The sequence below is a fragment of the Lygodium microphyllum genome, chromosome 14 (genome assembly GCF_053477565.2).
Source record: "Lygodium microphyllum isolate KBCC chromosome 14, Lygodium_microphyllum_v1.1.10, whole genome shotgun sequence".
NCBI classification, from domain to species: domain Eukaryota; kingdom Viridiplantae; phylum Streptophyta; class Polypodiopsida; order Schizaeales; family Lygodiaceae; genus Lygodium; species Lygodium microphyllum.
The window spans coordinates 11,959,170-11,977,615 of NC_141148.1; the positions used below are offsets into that span (position 1 = coordinate 11,959,170).

General features: G+C 44.1%; 1 non-coding gene across 1 annotated transcript; it reads left to right on the forward strand.

Moving 5' to 3' along the window:
- The first annotated feature begins 13,781 nt into the window (after nt 1–13,781).
- LOC148025328 (small nucleolar RNA SNORD36) lies at nt 13,782–13,849 on the forward strand. The gene has a single exon (XR_015693204.1). It is a non-coding gene; the product is annotated as a small nucleolar RNA SNORD36 (small nucleolar RNA).
- Nucleotides 13,850–18,446: the final 4,597 nt, after the last annotated feature.

Below are 18,446 nucleotides of genomic sequence, written 5' to 3' on the forward strand. Positions count from 1 at the left end.
ACCCCCTGATGAATGACGCAATAAAGAGACAAGCATTAGAACGAGTCCAGAGGTACATGAGAAGAGAGAAAGCAAAAATCAAGGCTGAGAACGAGCTCGCAACAGAAGCCGCCTTTGACGCCCTTGCGGAACTCTTTACAGAAGTCCCAATGGCACATCAAGCCCTTCCTCCTCCTGCTGGAGGTCCACTTCCAAGCCAGATCCGTCCTGGAAATATTGATGACAGGCCAGCAAATGTAGTCCCATTGCCAGTTTTTAAGGGAGAGTACAATGAAGACCCTGATCTTCATGTAGCAGAGTTTATGGTAGCGTGTGTGGCTAACAATGCCAGGACCCCTGAGCATTGGTTAGCAATATTCCCCGCCACTTTCAAGGGCGCGGCGTTTCAGTGGTATGAGAGACAAGCAGCAGGAACTTTTGGCACATGGGACGACCTGAAGTTGGCCTTCCTCACTAAATTCAGGCGTGAAGGTTTTGAAGAGCGGATGCGAGAGGAATTTATGAACCTAAGTCAATCCTCTGGAGAAAGAGTAGAAGCTTATGTCTCACGAATGGAATCCATCCTGAAGAGATGGACTAACCATAATCTAGATGATGGCATTCAGAAGGGAGTGTTTCTCAGAGGATTACAACCAGAAGTCCGTAAGTTTGTGGAGCTACAAAGACCAGCCACCCTGCAAGCTGCAACAGAAGGTGCAAGACTGTACGATGAAGTGGAAGCTCGATTAGCAATGAATACAGAAAGAGGAGTCCTACCTCCTCTGATGCCAGGAATGATGTACCCACCTAATGCAATCCCTGGGACTGTTCCCTACCCCTACCAACAGATGCCCTCGGTATCACAGTACAGTGCACCAAATCCACAGTGGCCACAATCCATGCCTCAAATGATGGTTCAACCACAACAACAATGGTCCCAACCAATTTCCTCAATGACAAATCAGCAACAACAATGGAATCCTACCAACTGGAGCCAACAGCCAACAGTTCAAACAGGAGCACTGAATCAGAACCAGAACAGAGACCCCTCTGTACCAGCCCAACCCGTTTATGCAGTGATTACAGAGACTCCTCAAAACCCTCCTGCCAGTACGTCAGGAGGAGAAAGCTTGAAGGATTATTTATCCAACTCAGTTGCAAACATCAAAAAGGAGTTTATGGATGTGATTACAGAGCAGCTACAGACGTTGAAAGTGAACACAGCGAGCATATCCAACGTTGCAGGAGCAGGAAGAGATGTGATGCGGTCAAATACTTGGTGTGGTAAGTGTCATCAAGCAGGCCATTTAGCCACTGAATGTACACGAAAACCAACCATCCCTGGAGCCTTCTGTTCCTACTGTTTGCGGAAGAACCATACAGAGGACATTTGCTCTCTGAAGGAGATGCATGATAGGAGAAGGAAGGAAAAAGACGCAAGATTTAACTTGCTGGAATCCAAAATGACAACACAAGATATTGGACCCAAGCCTAGAGAGTTTGGTCCTAATTTCGGACCCAGAAGATTTCCCTCCCAAAGTTACAGAGGAAGACAGTCTGGCGGTGGTCAGAGATCAGAAGTGGAATGTTACAGATGTGGAGAAAAGGGACACATCTCACCAAATTGTCCAAATCCTCGAAGGTCAGTGGATTACAAGCCCTTATGCAGTCGATGCAAAGGAGAAGGCCACACTGCAAAAGACTGTCCAAGCCCAGCCCCAGTGAAAAACAATGCTACTGAGAGTCCAGCCAAGGCCCAAGAGCCTACCTCCAATTTGGTGGAATTGGAAGTTGCTGTCATCACGCGTGCAAAGCAGAAGGAACCACCTGTCCAGAAAGAAAATAACCCTCCTGCCAGAACAGTGAAGTTCAGTCTTCCACCAGAAGAACAGAACAGAACAGAGCCTAACAGTGCCATACAGAGCCCTACAGTGCCACAGAGAGTTACAGAGACAGTTACAGAGACAGGACCAGAGGTCCAGGATACAGAAGAGGAGGAAGTGCCACGAGTGGCAGAAGAAGCTCCTGTAATTCCTCTGATGGAAGAAAGAGGGAAAATGAAAATGGGTGTTGCCCCATTCCCTAATCGGTTAGAGAAGCCAGTGGATCCTATTAAGGAATACGATCTGGTTAGAGATCTAGATACCTTTAGACCAAATCTTACATTCCGTCAATTATTGATGTTGTCTCCCAGTTGCCGAAAAACGTTCAAAAGTATACTAACAAAAAGACGTGGTTTAAGGATTGCTCCTTCAACAGTGACAAAGTCCAACAAGGCTCCAGAGCCTGTAAAAGAAGTGGATGTGGCTAATGCTTTTCTAGATCCGGGTACTCCAGAGATTGGCGTGTGGATAGAAGGCTGCTTCATTGCAAATGTACTGATTGATGGTGGTTCATCAGTAAACATTATGACGGATGTGACGATAAAGGATCTAGGCTTACAAGGTGTGCAACCAACCCAATGGCTCATCAGACTGGCGGATCAGAGTAGAATCAAGCCTTTGGGCATTCTCCCATATGTGAAGACTACAGTGGCTGGAAAAGATTATTGGCTGACCTATTTGGTGGTGAAGCCAAACTCTTATGGTACATCCTATCCTCTGCTACTGGGCAGACCATGGCTTTTTGAAGCCCGAGCAAGGATGGATTGGTTTAAAGGAACTTTGACCTTGGGTAGAGGACCCAATAAAGTGGTGCTGAAACTGTATGGTTCTCAAAAAGGACATGGATCCACCTCCTTGGAATTATCTTCTGATTCCCCTAACGAGGCTACAGATGGAACGTCAGCAGACGAAGATGCTGTCAAACAGATCCTTCCCAAGAAAACAGTGGCACATTCCTTAACAGTGGAAACTGTAAGCCGACTTCCAAAAGATGCAAAGCCATTATCAATGGGTGAATACTTCCTGCCTGAATCGGGAATGACTTCTGAAATCACTTCTGATAGTGAGATAGAAGCATGGATGTACTGTTCTCCCTGTTATATGGCCATAGCAGAGCCCGAGACAGAGGCAGGAGAGGAAACAGAGAATCTCTTCTTCTGTTACAGAGCTCCTACAGAGACAGAAGCAGAAGCAAGAACAGACACAGAAGCAGAAGCAGAACCAGAGACAGAGACAGAAGAGGATGGATATGATATGGACGAAGAGAATTATGAAAGTGAAATGGAAGAATCTATCCCATCTGAAGAGGATACATTTGAGGAAGAAGTTCCAAAAGCATCAAAAACAGACGACCTCATGCTATGGGACAGCATGGTGATGGTACCATTTGGTCTGGTAAATGGATCTTCTCATATGCAAAACCTTTATAAGACGTGGATTAAGAAGAGCAAGCCGTCTTTTAAGTGTGGCTCCTGCCGTCCTAACCCATCCTTGCCAAAGAAAGATGATGATGATGCACCGTGCCAACAAGCACCAGTCCCACCAACCCAACAGGCATCAGAAGGTCCCTGTTATGTGACGTTCCTGGATGTGTCATCATCAGAAGATGAGTCCTCAAGCCAAGAGGTAATTAATTTTGACACCAAACCCGAAACGGCTCTTATCCCATTCCAACATCTTAAGGAGCAACCTAAGTCTCCACCAAAAGAAGAAGTTGGTTCTAGTGGGACATCAGAAGAGGACGCCACTCCCTTGAAGGAGTCGGATCTCTACCCAGAAGCAGTTCGTGGGACCTTCATCCGTGAAGTAGAAGGTGAAAGGCAGTTAACCTTTGTAGATTCAGAAGGCACTGAACGCCACTTGAAGGTGGGTAGCAGTCTCCCAGAAGAGGAGTTGTCAACTTTGTACAACTTGTTGAAAGAAAATTTGGACGTGTTTGCATGGTCTTACAAAGACCTAAAGGGGATTGATCCCACAATATGTCAACATTATATTGACTTGGAGCCTGATGCCAAGCCAGTACGGCAACGACAGAGGCGAATGAACCCGAATTATTCCACATTGGTGAAAGCGGAGCTGCTGAAGCTTCTGGAAGCCGAGTTTATCTATCCAGTGGCAAACAGTGAATGGGTTTCACCCATCGTGGTTGTACCCAAGAAGAATGGCAAATTGCGAATATGTGTGGATTTCCGAAAGCTTAATTCCAAGACAAAGAAGGATCACTTTCCTATCCCTTTCACAGAACAACTGTTGGATACAGTGGCAGGACATGAACTTTATTCTCTTTTGGATGGATTCAGCGGATACAACCAAGTCCAGATCGCAGAAGAAGACCAATCCAAAACAACCTTCACCACAGAATAGGGGACCTACGCTTACCGAGTGATGCCATTTGGGCTCTGCAATGCCCCTACTACTTTCCAACGAGTCATGATGGCCGCATTTCAAAATCATCTGCACGACTTCATTGAGGTATATTTGGATGACTTCTGTGTCTATAGTTTGATACGTGACCACTGGGAACATTTGGAACAATGTTTTGACCGATGCCGGGAGTATGGGATCTCCCTCAACCCCGACAAATGCATCTTTGGGGTCTCTTCTGGAGTTCTGTTGGGCCACATTGTCTCTGCACAAGGGATATCAACAGACCCTGCAAAGATTGAAAAGATCGTAGCTCTGACAGCACCCGCCAACCTCAAACAGTTGAGGGGATTCCTAGGCCATGTGGGTTACTACAGAAGGTTTATAGCCCATTTTGCGACAAAGGCAACTTCCTTGCACAAGCTCCTGAGAAAAGATGCAGAGTTTACTTGGATAGAAGAATGTGACAAAGCCTTCCACACTGTGAAGCAGTGTCTGATAGAGGCACCCATCCTGCAACCTCCTGATTGGATGAAAGAGTTCCATGTACACACTGATGCATCAATTGAAGGTTTAGGTGCTGTCCTCTGCCAAAAGGGCTCCTCGAAGTTGGATCAACCGATCTATTATGCAAGCCGAAAAGTCACTGATAGGGAACGGAATTATACAGTGACAGAGCTGGAGTGCTTGGCAATGGTGTTTGCCCTGGAGAAGTTTCGCCATTACCTCCTATCTACCCCCTTTAAATTTTATGTGGATCATGAGGCCCTGTCCTTCTTGATGAACAAAGCAGATGTGAAGGGACGAATGATGAGATGGCTCCTTTTATTCCAGGAGTTCGACTTTGAGGTGATTACTAAGCCTGGTCGTTCCCATGTTCTGGCTGATCATCTGTCGCGTATCCCACAAACTGCAGACGAGGAGCAGGATGATCCAGACCTCCCTGATGCTTCCCTATTCTTGGTAGAAACTGTAACTCCCTGGTATGCAGACATTGCCAATCTGCTGGCAACCCAACAGTACCCTCCTGGTATTTCTAGTCGGGAAAGGAAGAAGCTCATGTTAGAATCAGCCCCCTACACCCTGCTAGGCGGTGCACTGTACAAGAAAGGCAAAGATGAAGTGCTCAGAAGATGTGTTGCAGGAGATGAGATTGGGATTGTTCTGAAGGCTTGCCACGACAAGCCATGTGGAGGTCACTTTGTAGGAGAAGCTACAGCCAGGAAGGCTCTACTAGCAGGTTATTGGTGGCCTACCATCCACAAAGATTCCTATGATTACTGTAAAAGATGTGATGCTTGTCAAAGAATGGGGAAACCCACCAAGACAAGTGCCATGCCACTGCAACCTATCCTTCCTTTGAAGCCGTTTGAGAAGTGGGTCATTGACTTCTAGGTCCGATCGACCCTCCCACCAAAAGGAAACAGAACCGATACACCCTCGTATGTACGGATTATGTCACAAAGTGGTGTGAAGCTAAAGCCCTAAAGCGGGACGATGGTAACAGGGTGGCCCTGTTCATGTATGAGAATATCATCACCCGTTTTGGTAGTCCCTTAGAGTTGGTAAGTGATAGAGGCACTCATTTCCTCAACAAGGTCATGGCAGAGTTGACAGAGTTGTATAAGATCCGCCATCGCAAGTCCACTCCTTATTACCCCAGAGCCAATGGCCAAGTCAAAGTCACCAATCGCATCCACTGCTCGATTCTGACAAGAACAATTGCTGCACATCGTCGTGATTGGGATGATCGACTTACAGAGGCCCTCTGGGCATACAGAACCTCCCATAAAGCAGCAACGGGACAGACACCCTTCCAGCTAGTGTATGGAACAGAAGCTGTTTTTCCTGTTGAATTGGAACTACCCTCTTTGAGAGTGGCTATCAAAGAGCGTTTGGGGGATGATGATTCACTGCAACGCCGTCTCCTGCATTTGGAATGTTTGGACGAAATTCGCAGGATGGCTCTACAGTGCATGGAAGCCACGCAAGCTCGACATAAGGCTTACCATGACAGCTTCATCAAGCACAAGGAGTTCAAAGCAAGAGATTTGGTCCTAGCCTATGATTCACGATTTGGCAAGTTTCCTGGCAAGCTTCAACAGCGGTGGATGGGCCCCTATAAGGTACTTGCAGTCAACCCTAATGGCTCTGTCCAAGTACAGACCGTGGATGCCTCTGATGATCCCTTTCTGATCAATGGATATCGCCTGAAGAAGTACTTCCCTCCTTGGGGATCTTGACAATTACGGACACTTGATCCTTTCCCTCGTTGGCGCGGCATTGTACTTCTTATGATGCTACTTCTGATAGCCGTTCTTCAATCACTTCTGATGAAGAGGGTGCAACCCTCTGTCCCCTCCAAACCCCCTTCCAGCCTTGATTTCTTATCCTCTATTTTCCACCAGCGACAATGGCGAGGTGGGTTCTGACACATGGTCTTTCCACCATTCCCTTGTTCAATTTGAAGAAAAAAAAAACATATCGATTATGGGAGAAAAGGACTAAGGTCCCTGTCATGCCGACCTATTCTTCGGGAAAAGGTGGAAACACCCTCGGGAATAGAGGAAAATAAGAAAAAAAAAACCAAAGAAGAAAGAAAAAAACAACAAACAAAGAAATCTGTTATGAGAGAAAAGGAAGCAATTTCCTGTCATAGCAGGTCTCGTTCCAAGAAAAGGTGGTAAACACCCTTGGGCGGGAAGCTGGCTGTGGAAAAGGTGGTAACACCCAGCAGTCCAGAAAGTGGATTCATTAATTGATATTCCCAGGATCCAATTCCGAAGCTGCCTCCCTTGGTACGCTGTGTCCTGGGTCTCTTTGCAAAGTGACTACCTGTCCTCCAGCCGACGACATGTTCCTATCCAACACAATGTTCGATTTGATGGCTACCTCCCTGGGTACGCCTCTTCAACAATTGATGACGCGATCTTCATCGACAAACAATCGAGTGATGTGAGTTTTCATTCTAACCGGATGGGGAAGTGAGTACGGTTGCCCTCTGTATCTATTAACAGAGAGTGAGACAGAGGGTGGGGCGAGAGACCAGTCTTTTCCCTTCAAATCAAATGAGAGGTGAGAAGTGTGAATGAAGTGTTGCACGCACGGGATGGGCCTCTCAATGCCCAAAGCACAATTTGTTTCTGTGCACTGCACCATAAGGCTCCCTTGTCTTCCTTCTTGCACCGTATGCCGGCACAGGGCGGGATGCACAGTTGCACCATCAAATGCGCACAAGGCATACAATCTTTACACAAGTGACTGTGAGGATTACATCAATGGGTTTCAGGAAAAGGCTGCCCTCCTGTATCTATCCACAGAGCGTGAGACAGAGGGTGGGTTGAGTGTGACTGGAGTTTCTTCAATCAATTACCGAGAGGTGAGATTGAGGGACGTTACGACACTTGGAGTCAAGTATGTTCCACTTTCCCTATGCACCCACGGGATGGGTCTTTGCCGTCCTCACAAGACACATCACCCTATTCTGTACACTGCACTGTAAGGCTCCCTTGCTTTCCTTCTTGCACTTATACCAGACGGGTCGGATGCACTACTGCACCATCAACTGTGCACCTTGGCATACTCCTTCTGCACCATTTCCCCCTTGTCGATTCCTCAACCGGGTATGAGATATGGGTTTTAATCATTCTTCCGCGAGTGATATTAGTCATGGGGCGAGTGACTGTTCTTTCATCTCGTTTGAGTGACTGTGAGTTGAGTGTAGTATCCCTCATCATCATCGACGAATTTCCTGCGATTCCTTCCATCAGTTACCTCCCTGGGTGCTGCCGCGTGGTCCCTGCCATGACGGACGTGTGCGCTGTAAAGATGCCTTGGTCCCTCCAGCGCCGACAACCACACTGGACGTGCCATCGATACTCAACCTTGATTTTTGACGAAACGGGCCAAGTTTATCTAACCCTACACTTTGGTTTCTTTGTGCCGGTCATGTTTTAAGCGTGGGGACGTTAGTGGATGGTCTGTGGTGTGGTCCTAGGTCCCTATTGCTCGGTTAACCCTATCCATTGAGGTCTTAAGTGTGGGAACGCGTCCCTGCGCGTCTATATTGCATATCTTCTGCATCTGCCTTAACCTGTTCATGCATGAATGCCTTGCCTTGCTTTTACCCTACTGGGGCCCCTTCCCACCCATCCGGTTATGTTCCACCCACCCTTGGGGCTGTTCCCCTGCAGTTTTTCTTCATTCCTTGATTTTGAGATTTTTCCATGTGAATGTACCCTACGTTCACTGAAGTCCACATCCAACCTCATAGCCCTGTTCCTCCCGTTGAACTGATCATTTTTCCTTTTTACCTACCCCTGTTCCGGTGCACGGTTTTTGAGTTATTAATTTTTGAAGCATTTTATGCAATTTAGACGGTTTTCCATGTGAGCGCGCTTTTCTTGCTTCCGAATCATGCTCTGACATATAGCCCTGACCAGCGCTTTTCCCTTGACATTTTTCCTTTTTATTCCGCATCATTCCGATACACGGTTTGTCCGTTATTAATTTTCCGGGTTTTCACGACTTTTTCGTGTGTATTTTTGCTATTTTTCCATGTGAACCTGCCCTATTTGCATCGGAATTCCAATTTGATTTGACAGCCGTGTCCCCTGTACCTTCCCCCACCTTTTTCCTTTTTCCTCCACCCTTTTTCGACTTCTGGATTTTTACTTATTAAATTTTAAATGAGTTTTCAGGAGTATTTTTGGAGTTTTTCGCATGTGAACCCCTCCTACTTCCACCGGAACTGCAGTTTAACATGATCACCCTGTGTCACCCCTTCCTACGGACATTTTTCCTTCTTACTGCATGTCATTCCGGTGAATGGGTTGTCCGATATTAATTTCTGATTCTATTTTCAGGTTTGTTTTTTGGGTTTTTCCCATGTGAACACGTCTTATCTCAGTCGGGATTATGTTTTGATGTGATAGGATTGTCGGGCACATCTTTTTGCCCAGTTTTCCTTTTTTTTGCACCTCATTCCGATGCACGGATCTTTTACTATTAATTTTTAATTGCGTTTTTTCGTTCGTTTTTTGTGTTTTTTGCACGTGACCGCCCTTTACCCTTCCCGGAACCCCCGTCCTATATTTTCCTTGTTTTCCCCCTGTCATCCTGCCCACTTTTCGTTTTTACGCTATTTCGTTTTGACGTCCGGATTGGGAGTTATTAATTTTTCTTTATTTTTACGTTTTTTCTCACGCCCGTTTTGCGCGTGAACGCGCCCTTTTTCGATTTTACGCGTCTCCACGCGCCCCGGTCGTGTCCGCGTAACCCGTACCGTCTTCCCCGCGCCATTTCAATCCCGTCACAGCAAATTTTTTTACCCCGCCCCGCGCACGCGCGCGGGATGGGGGTACGCGCCCTTGCCCCCCACCCCTTCCCCCCACCTGCCCACCCCATGGCCCCCCCCATGGGCACCCCACCCCTTTCCCCTAACTGCCCACCCCTTCCCCCCCAACCGCCCTTCTCTCTCTCTCTTTCTTTCTTTCTCTCTCTCTACCCCCGCCCGTCGTGCTCCGCCTTCCTACCCTCCCCCCCGACCGCCTTCCTACCCCCCCCCCCCTCGCCCGCCTGCCTTCTCCCCCACTGCCTTCCCCCAGCCCAGGCCGCCGTCTGTCTCCCTGCCCCCCGCCCCCGTCTTCTTCCCTCTCCCCTGCCTTCTTTCCCCTCCTCCCTCTCCCTTGCCTTCTTTCCCCTCCTTCCTCTCCCTCTTGCCCGTTGCCTCCGGCCCCCGCCACGATCACCCGCCGCCCTCATTGCCCCAGGACGCCGCCCCGCCTTCGCCACCGACTGCCCTCGATCGCGCGCTAACCGGTCGCCTGCCGCCCGACGTCGCCGCCTCGTTGCAGGCCGCCGCCCGTCGGACGCCGCCTCCCGTCGGAAGTCGCCGCTGCCGCCGCCATTTCCGCCGACGCTGCCCTTGCCACCCTCCTCCTCCTCCCTACCTACCCTTAGAGGTTAGTGTACCTAACCTTAGGTTAGTTCAACTAACCTCCCATTTAGTTTAACTAACCTAACTAACTTAACCTAACCCCCATTTAATTAACCATAGTTAGGTTAGCCCTAACCCTAACTTACCCCTAGCTAGGTTAGTATTAACCTAACCATAGTTAACCAAGTTAACCTAACCATAGTTACCCTAGTTAACCTAATCCCAACCTACTTAGTTGACTAACCTAACTTAGTTGACTAACCCCAACCTAGTTAACTTACCTTAGTTGACTAACCTAACTTAGTTAGCTAACCTAGCCTAGTTGACTAACCTAAGCAACTTAGACTAACCTGACTTGACTTAGGTAGACTAACATGACTTACCCCACTAACCAGACTTAATTGACTTATGCCTAACTGACTTATCTGATTAATGTGATTTAGGTGACTTAATTAATCACTACATTAATTTTTCCATTAAAAAATTCCATAAAAATTTCTAAAAATTCCTTTTGCCTTTTGTCAATTTTTGGGAATTTGTCTGCTGGCAATTGCCTATCCTAAAATTTCTAAAAATTAAATATTTCCTCATTTAACCCCCAAATTGCCAATAAATGTAGAAAATTCATTTAAAAATAGTAACAAATTCTTTAAAAATTCTAAAAAAATTTCAAGAATTCCCCTCACCTCCCTTGCTCATTTTCCATTTATTCAACCCTAAATGATCCCAACTTACCACAATTAAAAAAATACAAAATAAAAACAAAAATAAACATAAAAATAAAAATAAAAATTAAAAAACCCACAAAAAAAGAAAAAAACGCCATCCCACTATTTGTCCAAAGAGCTTTTCACAGCCTCCAGGATGGTGCTAAAAGGAGTTGCTATTGATTGGAGCACATACCTCCTTACTAAAATGGATCAGCATTTTGTTAAAGTCACCAGGGGTAATGTTACCAATGTTACCTACGGATCATATTTGTCTGCCTTCTTGACCTATTCAGGTTTACAGAAACCTGTGCCTCCACCTCCTCCATCAGATCCAGTACCTCCTCCTCCACCTTCAGAAGAGTCAGCACCCATTGACATTGAGGATGATGATTCTCCGCCTCCCCTGGTCATACAGCGCAAACGCTTGAAGAGGGTAGCGGATAAAGCCCCTGCTGTACTTCCCTCAGTGCCTATCCCTGCTACTTCTGGCAGTGAACTCCCTGGGTATCTCACTTGCAATAACCTATTCAGAGCACATCGAGAAGGATCCTTGGAGATCTCAGTTCCTTCCCTGAACAGTCTCGTTTCAGGAGATGCCATTCCTTTCCTCTGCAAGGATATTCAAAGTTCCATTGAGTTGTCAGTGACAGCCTGTGTTCAACAGCTGTACGCATCTTTCTATGAGGAGCTCATGCAGTCCAAAGACCAGTTGCATAAGGCAACATCTGAGTTAGCTTCTGCTAAAGATACCCTAGCAGATTTATTTAAGCAAATGGAATAGCAAACCCAACCGGTTGCCATTCAAAGCGATGAGATTTCTTCATTGAAGACCCAGTTATTCGAGGCTCAGTCACAGGTTACTAGCCTTTCAGCAGAGAAGGAGAGGATGTCCAGAGAAGCGAAAGAATTCCAAGTTCTTTTAGATGACAAGCTTTCAGCTTTACAGACTGCTAATGACACAGTGGCCAACCAAGCCTCCCAAATCCAGCAGTTGCAAGATCAGCTTGCAAAGTCCCGCTCTGTTCCTCCAAGCCCTCCTGTTTCATTAATTCCTTCTCTTTCACAGCAGGACTTGGCTGCCCTTCAAAGACAGGCTACTTTGTGCCCTCTATTCCAAGATAAAGTGGAAAGATTGCAGTCCAGAATGGACTTGTTATGGTCTACCTTTGAGCAGTTTCAGGAATATGTCTTACCTGACCATTCTTTCTTTGTCCACTACCACTTACAGAAGTTGGTCTTCTATATGAAGCTTTCCACGATGGATTTACCTTTTCCAGAGGATGGCTGGAGTGGGGCTTGGTCTGCTGAGTTGTTGACAGAGGTAGTCAGAATGGTCTTTGAAGATTCTGTCACGCCAGATACCATGTTGATGTCGTACATGTATCTCCGAGGAGATTTGTTAATCCCAGATGAGGTAGATATGGCATGGTATGTGGGGGATGTGGTCTTACAGGCTGTTTTATATGTCAATCATTTGGAATTGCGCATAGCTGACATGTTTCAAAGTTATTCCTCAAAAGTAGCTGATTGTAAGGATAGTTCGTGGCATCCCATGATTGATTCGGTGGTCCTCAATCAAAGACAAAACACAGCTCCTACCTTTGCCCAGAGTACTAACCAACTGAGGATGGATCTCTTAACCTATCTTTCCAAACATAATCCATTTGATGCTACCTTCTTTGATGCCTATCATAGACGATCTCTCTTAGGACCTTCTGTTCCTACCCTCCTCTATTACCAACAATTGGCTCACCGCTATGCTATATATATTTCCCTTTGTCAATCTAATTCCACTATTTTACCACTTCTTTTCCAACCTTCATCTTTCCCTCAAATTCCTATTTTCACTTACTGTTCCTTTATTGAGGATAGGGTATTTTCCCCTTCTCCACCCTGTCCTTCACCCCTCATAAATGTTCCCTCCACATTTCCTATTTATCAGTTAACACCGTTCCTTAGTGATTCCTTACAAATTTCTGCCACTCCTTCTTTAACCTTTTCTTCCTTTTATGATTTTTCCTATCCTTCCCTACATCCACTTTCCCTTATTCCACTACCCTCTCCTAACACTTCCATATCTCAACCACCTCAGTTGGTTAGTGACTGTGACGGGTTTGATAATCAGATTTCCTGAAGAAGGGGATGGAGTTCGGATGATTGCCTTACAGGACCGCAGATTAATTGGCCAGTAATTCCAGGAGAATGGACAGCTTCTAGTCAAGCTTATCAAAACTATGTTCATTTTGCCCAACAATATTCACAGTCTGCAGATCCCTCAGTGAGATTAACTGCTCACTTTGCTTGGTACCTGGCGTATATGCATAGGCACTCTCACACTGATTCAAAGCCTATTCCAAAGTTGTGCATGAATGTCAATGTTAGCATTGATTCCCAACAACTGGACATACTGTATTTTCATGCCCTTTGTTTGCCTAGCAGATACCTGGTCCTGTTGGAAAGGATTTGCTGTCTCCAATTTTTTCAAAATCCTCCTAAAAACTTTGTAGATGAATCCTTATCTATGGATCGATTCCGACAACATCAATCTTTTAAGAGGGGTCATCTTCATTGATACCTTTCCAATGTATGGTGGAAGCTTTCTAATGAACACCTCTCTTTTTGAAGAAGTCATTCAGATGGTTGTGTTGTGTATTAGTGTTTGTGTTGTGAGTTCATGTATGTCAAACGAACGTGGTAGTTTCCTATTGGATTTCGTATACGAGCTATGTTTTGGAGATTTGTAGAGATGGGGTCGTGGTTGGAGAATTGAAGACGATGCAGATGACGAAGAAGCGAACTCTTATATCCTTTACAAATTTGTGGTGATTTTTAGTTTGATAAGAGGTGTTAATGTATAAAGAGTTTTCCTTTCTTTGTATTTTTATATCAGAAACAGGTTATAAGTTGGGGTCGTGGTGGATGGATTCTTTTTGAAAAGATATTGAAGATCAAAGTTGAGCTTTTCAATGAACTTGTATTCCCTTTTTCCTGGGTCGCGAGGACGCTTCCTTATTAAGTGTGGGGATATGTTGAGTGTTGAAATGACATGTTTTTTTGGCCGATTTTTGTTGTTTTTTGAGAGCTGAATGGTTGATGTTATGGGATGATTGATTGATTTGGAAGTGGTTTGAGAGTGTTTTAGATGATAATGATTGTGTTTTGGAAGTTCATGATGTTTGTTGATGATTCTGTGATGTTCTGATAGGTTCTGAATGGTTCTGTATATCTTCTGTTTTGGTCTGTTTTGTTCTGATTGTCTTCTGAAAGGAGGGAAGGAGTATTGATTGATGAAGAATGAGATATTGTGAAAGTTTATTGAATGTTTTGTGAGAGTTTGGAATGATTTGAGAATGAGTTATGAGGTTTTGATGACCTTCTGTAACCTTCTGTAGGTCTTCTGTAGAGCTTCTGTAGACTGTTCTGTCTCTGTTCTGTTCTGTACTGTAGCTGTTCTGGTACTGTTCTGTAGACTGTTCTGTATGCTTCTGTAAGTGTTCTGTGGAATGTATGTGTGACTTTGGGAAAGTTTTCTAGCCTTGGAAAGAGGTGAATACAAGTGCAAAAGAGCTGAAGGAAGTGGAAGAAGTAGCTGCTGAAGACTCAAGAGAGGACTAGAGTGAAGTGACAGTAGTGAGTCGTGAAGAGACACTGTAGTGGCTCTGGTGACCCTTCATATCAGACATACCTCTTGGGAGGGGTATCCACGACCTAAGAGTAATTATTGAGAGTAATTGTTGAGAGATTGTAGTGAGGATATGATGTATTATTGATGGAGAGAGATAGAGAGAGTCAGAGATAGCAAATTCTACTGAAACAGAGTGATTGTATATGAGAGATTGAGAGAGAAGACTATATGAAGATATTGAAGATGAATATTATGTGATGTATTTTCCATTCAAAGATGGTGTATTTCTTTGCTTTCTTTGTTCTATTGATGGATTTTGTGAAGATGTTGAAGAATATGGTTGATTCTATTCAAAACCGTGGGAGATTTATATGATGCTGCATGAAGATTTGTTGTGCCTGGTGTTCTTTTCTTCATTGTGATCATATGAAACATGGTAAACAAGCTTGTTGATGTTACAAGATAGATTTTCTTGCAAGAGAATTCCCTTTTCCTTGGTGTTCCTCTCGGGGCTCCAAGAGAGAGAAGGAAAATAGAGGGGAGAAAGAGAGAAGAAAAAGAGACGAGAAAGGAGGAGAGAGAGAGAAGAAGAAGAAAAAGAAGAAGAGAGGATATGAATAGAGAGAGAATAATAGAGAGGAAAAATAAAATTTAAGAGAGAGAGAGAGAAGAGAATAAATTTAAAGAGAGAGAAGAAGGAGAAGAAAACAAGGAAAAAAGAGGAGAGGGAGAGAGAAGGAAAAGAGGAGTGAGGGAGGAGAGAAGAAAAGCGGGGAGAGAGGGGGAGAGAGAAAACCAAGAGAGGAGAGAAAATAAACTAAAATAAAAGGCAGAGAGAGAGAGAGAGAATTAGACTAGGGAATTTGGGGGGAGGGGAGGAAGAGAGAGATGAGAAAAAAATTAGAAACAGAGGGAAAAGAGGATAGAGAAAGAGGAGAAATGGATTGTTGAGTGAAGCACATAACAACTTCGCTTGCCATTGCCATGAAGCGGCCTAACCTTCTGTGCACCCAAAATGCTAATAGTCTTTATAACAATCGTTTAAGTCCTTGTGTGGCTTTAGGCTAAGGCTCTATAGCCCTCATGAACTCGCTAATCTCAAATCATAAAGGCCTCTATGGCCTTTATAATGTATACACAATCGATTCTTTCTTTTTCAAATAAAATTAAAAACCTAACAGCCATTGAATTGCTTCTAAGGCCAAAGACAAAGCCATTAGCTCTTTGGGGCAAACGTAAAGGGCTCTTGGCCAAGGCAAAGGTTTTGGGCTGCCTTCTTGAAGAAGAGGCCTAAGAAGTCTTTGTTCTCTTATCTTGGCCACTTTGTCAATGCTTAGGTTTGAAAGGCATTTCATTAATCTTTCAGTTATTGCTTCAATGAAGAGGCCTAAAAGGCCTTTCACTCTCCTCTTTACCTACAATTTTGCAAGTCTCCAATCCTATTCCCTATGAGCTCTTTTCTTTTGAGGATGAAGGAGAATCGATATGCATGGATTTTGACTCTACAAGGTCCAAAATAGAGACTAGAAAAAATTAGATTCTTAAATGATTTTTCTTGTTTTAGGTCTAAGGTTACATTAACTCACTAATCTACTTCAAATCAAAATTTTCAACCAAAGTTCTTCAAATTTCTCATACTCCATCCATCTTACTTTAGCTCACACTCATTTCAAGCTCCACTCCTAGTTTGTTTCGGAGTTCACAACCCTATTCCATTTTAGAGTAGTGCTTCTATTCTAATGCATGCTAAAGAGAATATTTGCCTTCATAGATGATTCCATCATGTCCTGATAACGAAATCAAATTATTAGAGCTTTTGCAAACTTGATTGTCGAACTTGACAATATGCTTATTATTTCAAGTGCTCATCCGATTTTGCAATGACTACCTCTCACATAGCCTATACATCCTCCACACTCATTGATCTATCCATTCTTCTCCCAAACCACATGAAAGAAAGAACGTCCTCAACACTCATCGATCTATCCATTCTTCTCCCAAACTACACAAAATCAAGAACAAACAAATTGACGAGGTGTAGTGAACTCGTCGTCTTACCTTCTCCTTAATCCCGCAAAGGAAAAGCCTGATGGGCTCCATGACCTATGAGATGGTACTCTATCCGCATCCTCTACTCATAACTCTCCTAATCCAATCTGCAAGCACTCGATCCATGAGAAGAAATGTGAAGAAGAAGAAAGGCTACCTGATCCGTCCTCTAATGTACATCTCGCCCAAGAAGGGCAAGAAAAGAAGAGCATGTGCTAGAAGGAAGCATCACTTCTCAAGTCCCTCACTCTCACACTCACTTTCCCTCACCCTCAAGATGGAGCACAAGTAGATAGAATAGAAGCAAGAAGAAGAAGCATGCTCTCAAGTTTGTACACCACAAGAATGAGCTTATCCATTCACTTTCTCATTTTTATACATGGGGTGGTTTGGAGTTTGGGCTTCCACTTAAGTTGGACACATGTCTCCCCAATTTGGCTATTGGTTGTCTTTCTCGGTTTATATATACATATTAGATTATGCTAACCATCACGAAAGTGAATGAAAGCCGGTACTCGCACCCTTGCCAAGCTACATGTTTTTCTACCTAGTATAAATATTACAACTTGCATAGGCACTATGCTCAACTTTCAAAATAATATTACAATTAATTGGATGATTGTGAGCTTCGATCAAAATTTCTATGCCTTGTGCCCTTCGCTTGATTTGTACTTTTCTTTACTTTTTCTACCTTTTCACATCTTTGCCAATTCGCTTTGCTATCCTATTGCCTTCCATCCTATGGTTAACATAATCATTACCTATTTCAAGTCCTCATATGAGAGTGATAACTCACATAGCCTTTTTCATGTCATGGATACAATACTCCACTTTTATATCTTTCTTTGACCCAACTCAATGGACCCATGGCATGTCTTCTCTTAGACTCTTTTGCATTGGTTGACTCTTAATGGATCAAAAATACATCTATGGGGTGAATGGAACCCAAAGTCTAGGCTTGGGTATGTGGTGGTATTTGCCAAGCCTATCATTAAAGAAAGCCCTTTAGGAAATCAGTGGCTATTCTAAATTCTCTTGATCAAACCTTCAAATGACTAACCAATGTTAAAAAGGAGACTAACACCAATTTGAAAACTGAAAATGATTTTCATTACCCATTAAATAACCCAACTAAATATATGAGTGCTAATTTACTTCTTAGGCTTTGAGGCCCTTCCTTTGAGTAAGCTTGGTTCATGAGCTCACCTTAGAGAATCCATGGGGAATAAATTTTGTGATGGGGGTGCAATTATGGATATCTCCCACAAGCTTTGATTTTGGTTGGTCATATTGAGGCAAGACAAGGAGACTTGAAGGATCGGTCTCTCAAGCATTTGCATTTGAGCTTCAACCATAGTTTTTGTGTATGTACTTGCAATTAATTCATGTCTTGGTGTACATAGTCAAAATGTATTCATGTCATCCTAGTGATAGGCTTCGTAGGATACATAACACATCCATGTAACCCTTGTAAGCCCCCCGCATATGCATTCTTGCTTCATCATGACTTACCCAAACCCTAAATTCATCATGGTTAGATCGTTAATTTAATATCCACATATGGATCAAACCTACCATGACATGTTTGTATCTACCAACTATCTTCTACTAGCATGCTAATTAACCACTAACCAACATATACAAAAAGAGCCTATAGTCAAGTTGGTCATGGAGGATGTCTAAACCCTCACAAATGACTTTGATATTGTTGTGGCATTCAAAGGGGATCAGTCTTCAAGAAAATATATCATTGGTGAGGCATAAATTGCCAAATTCATGAACTTCATGAAAAACTATCCGTGAATAATCCCAGAACAAGTGGCACTTTAGTTTGGAAAGTCTATTCATTGAGGAGGATCTCAACTACACACACTAGCCCAAATGAAGCCCAATAAATC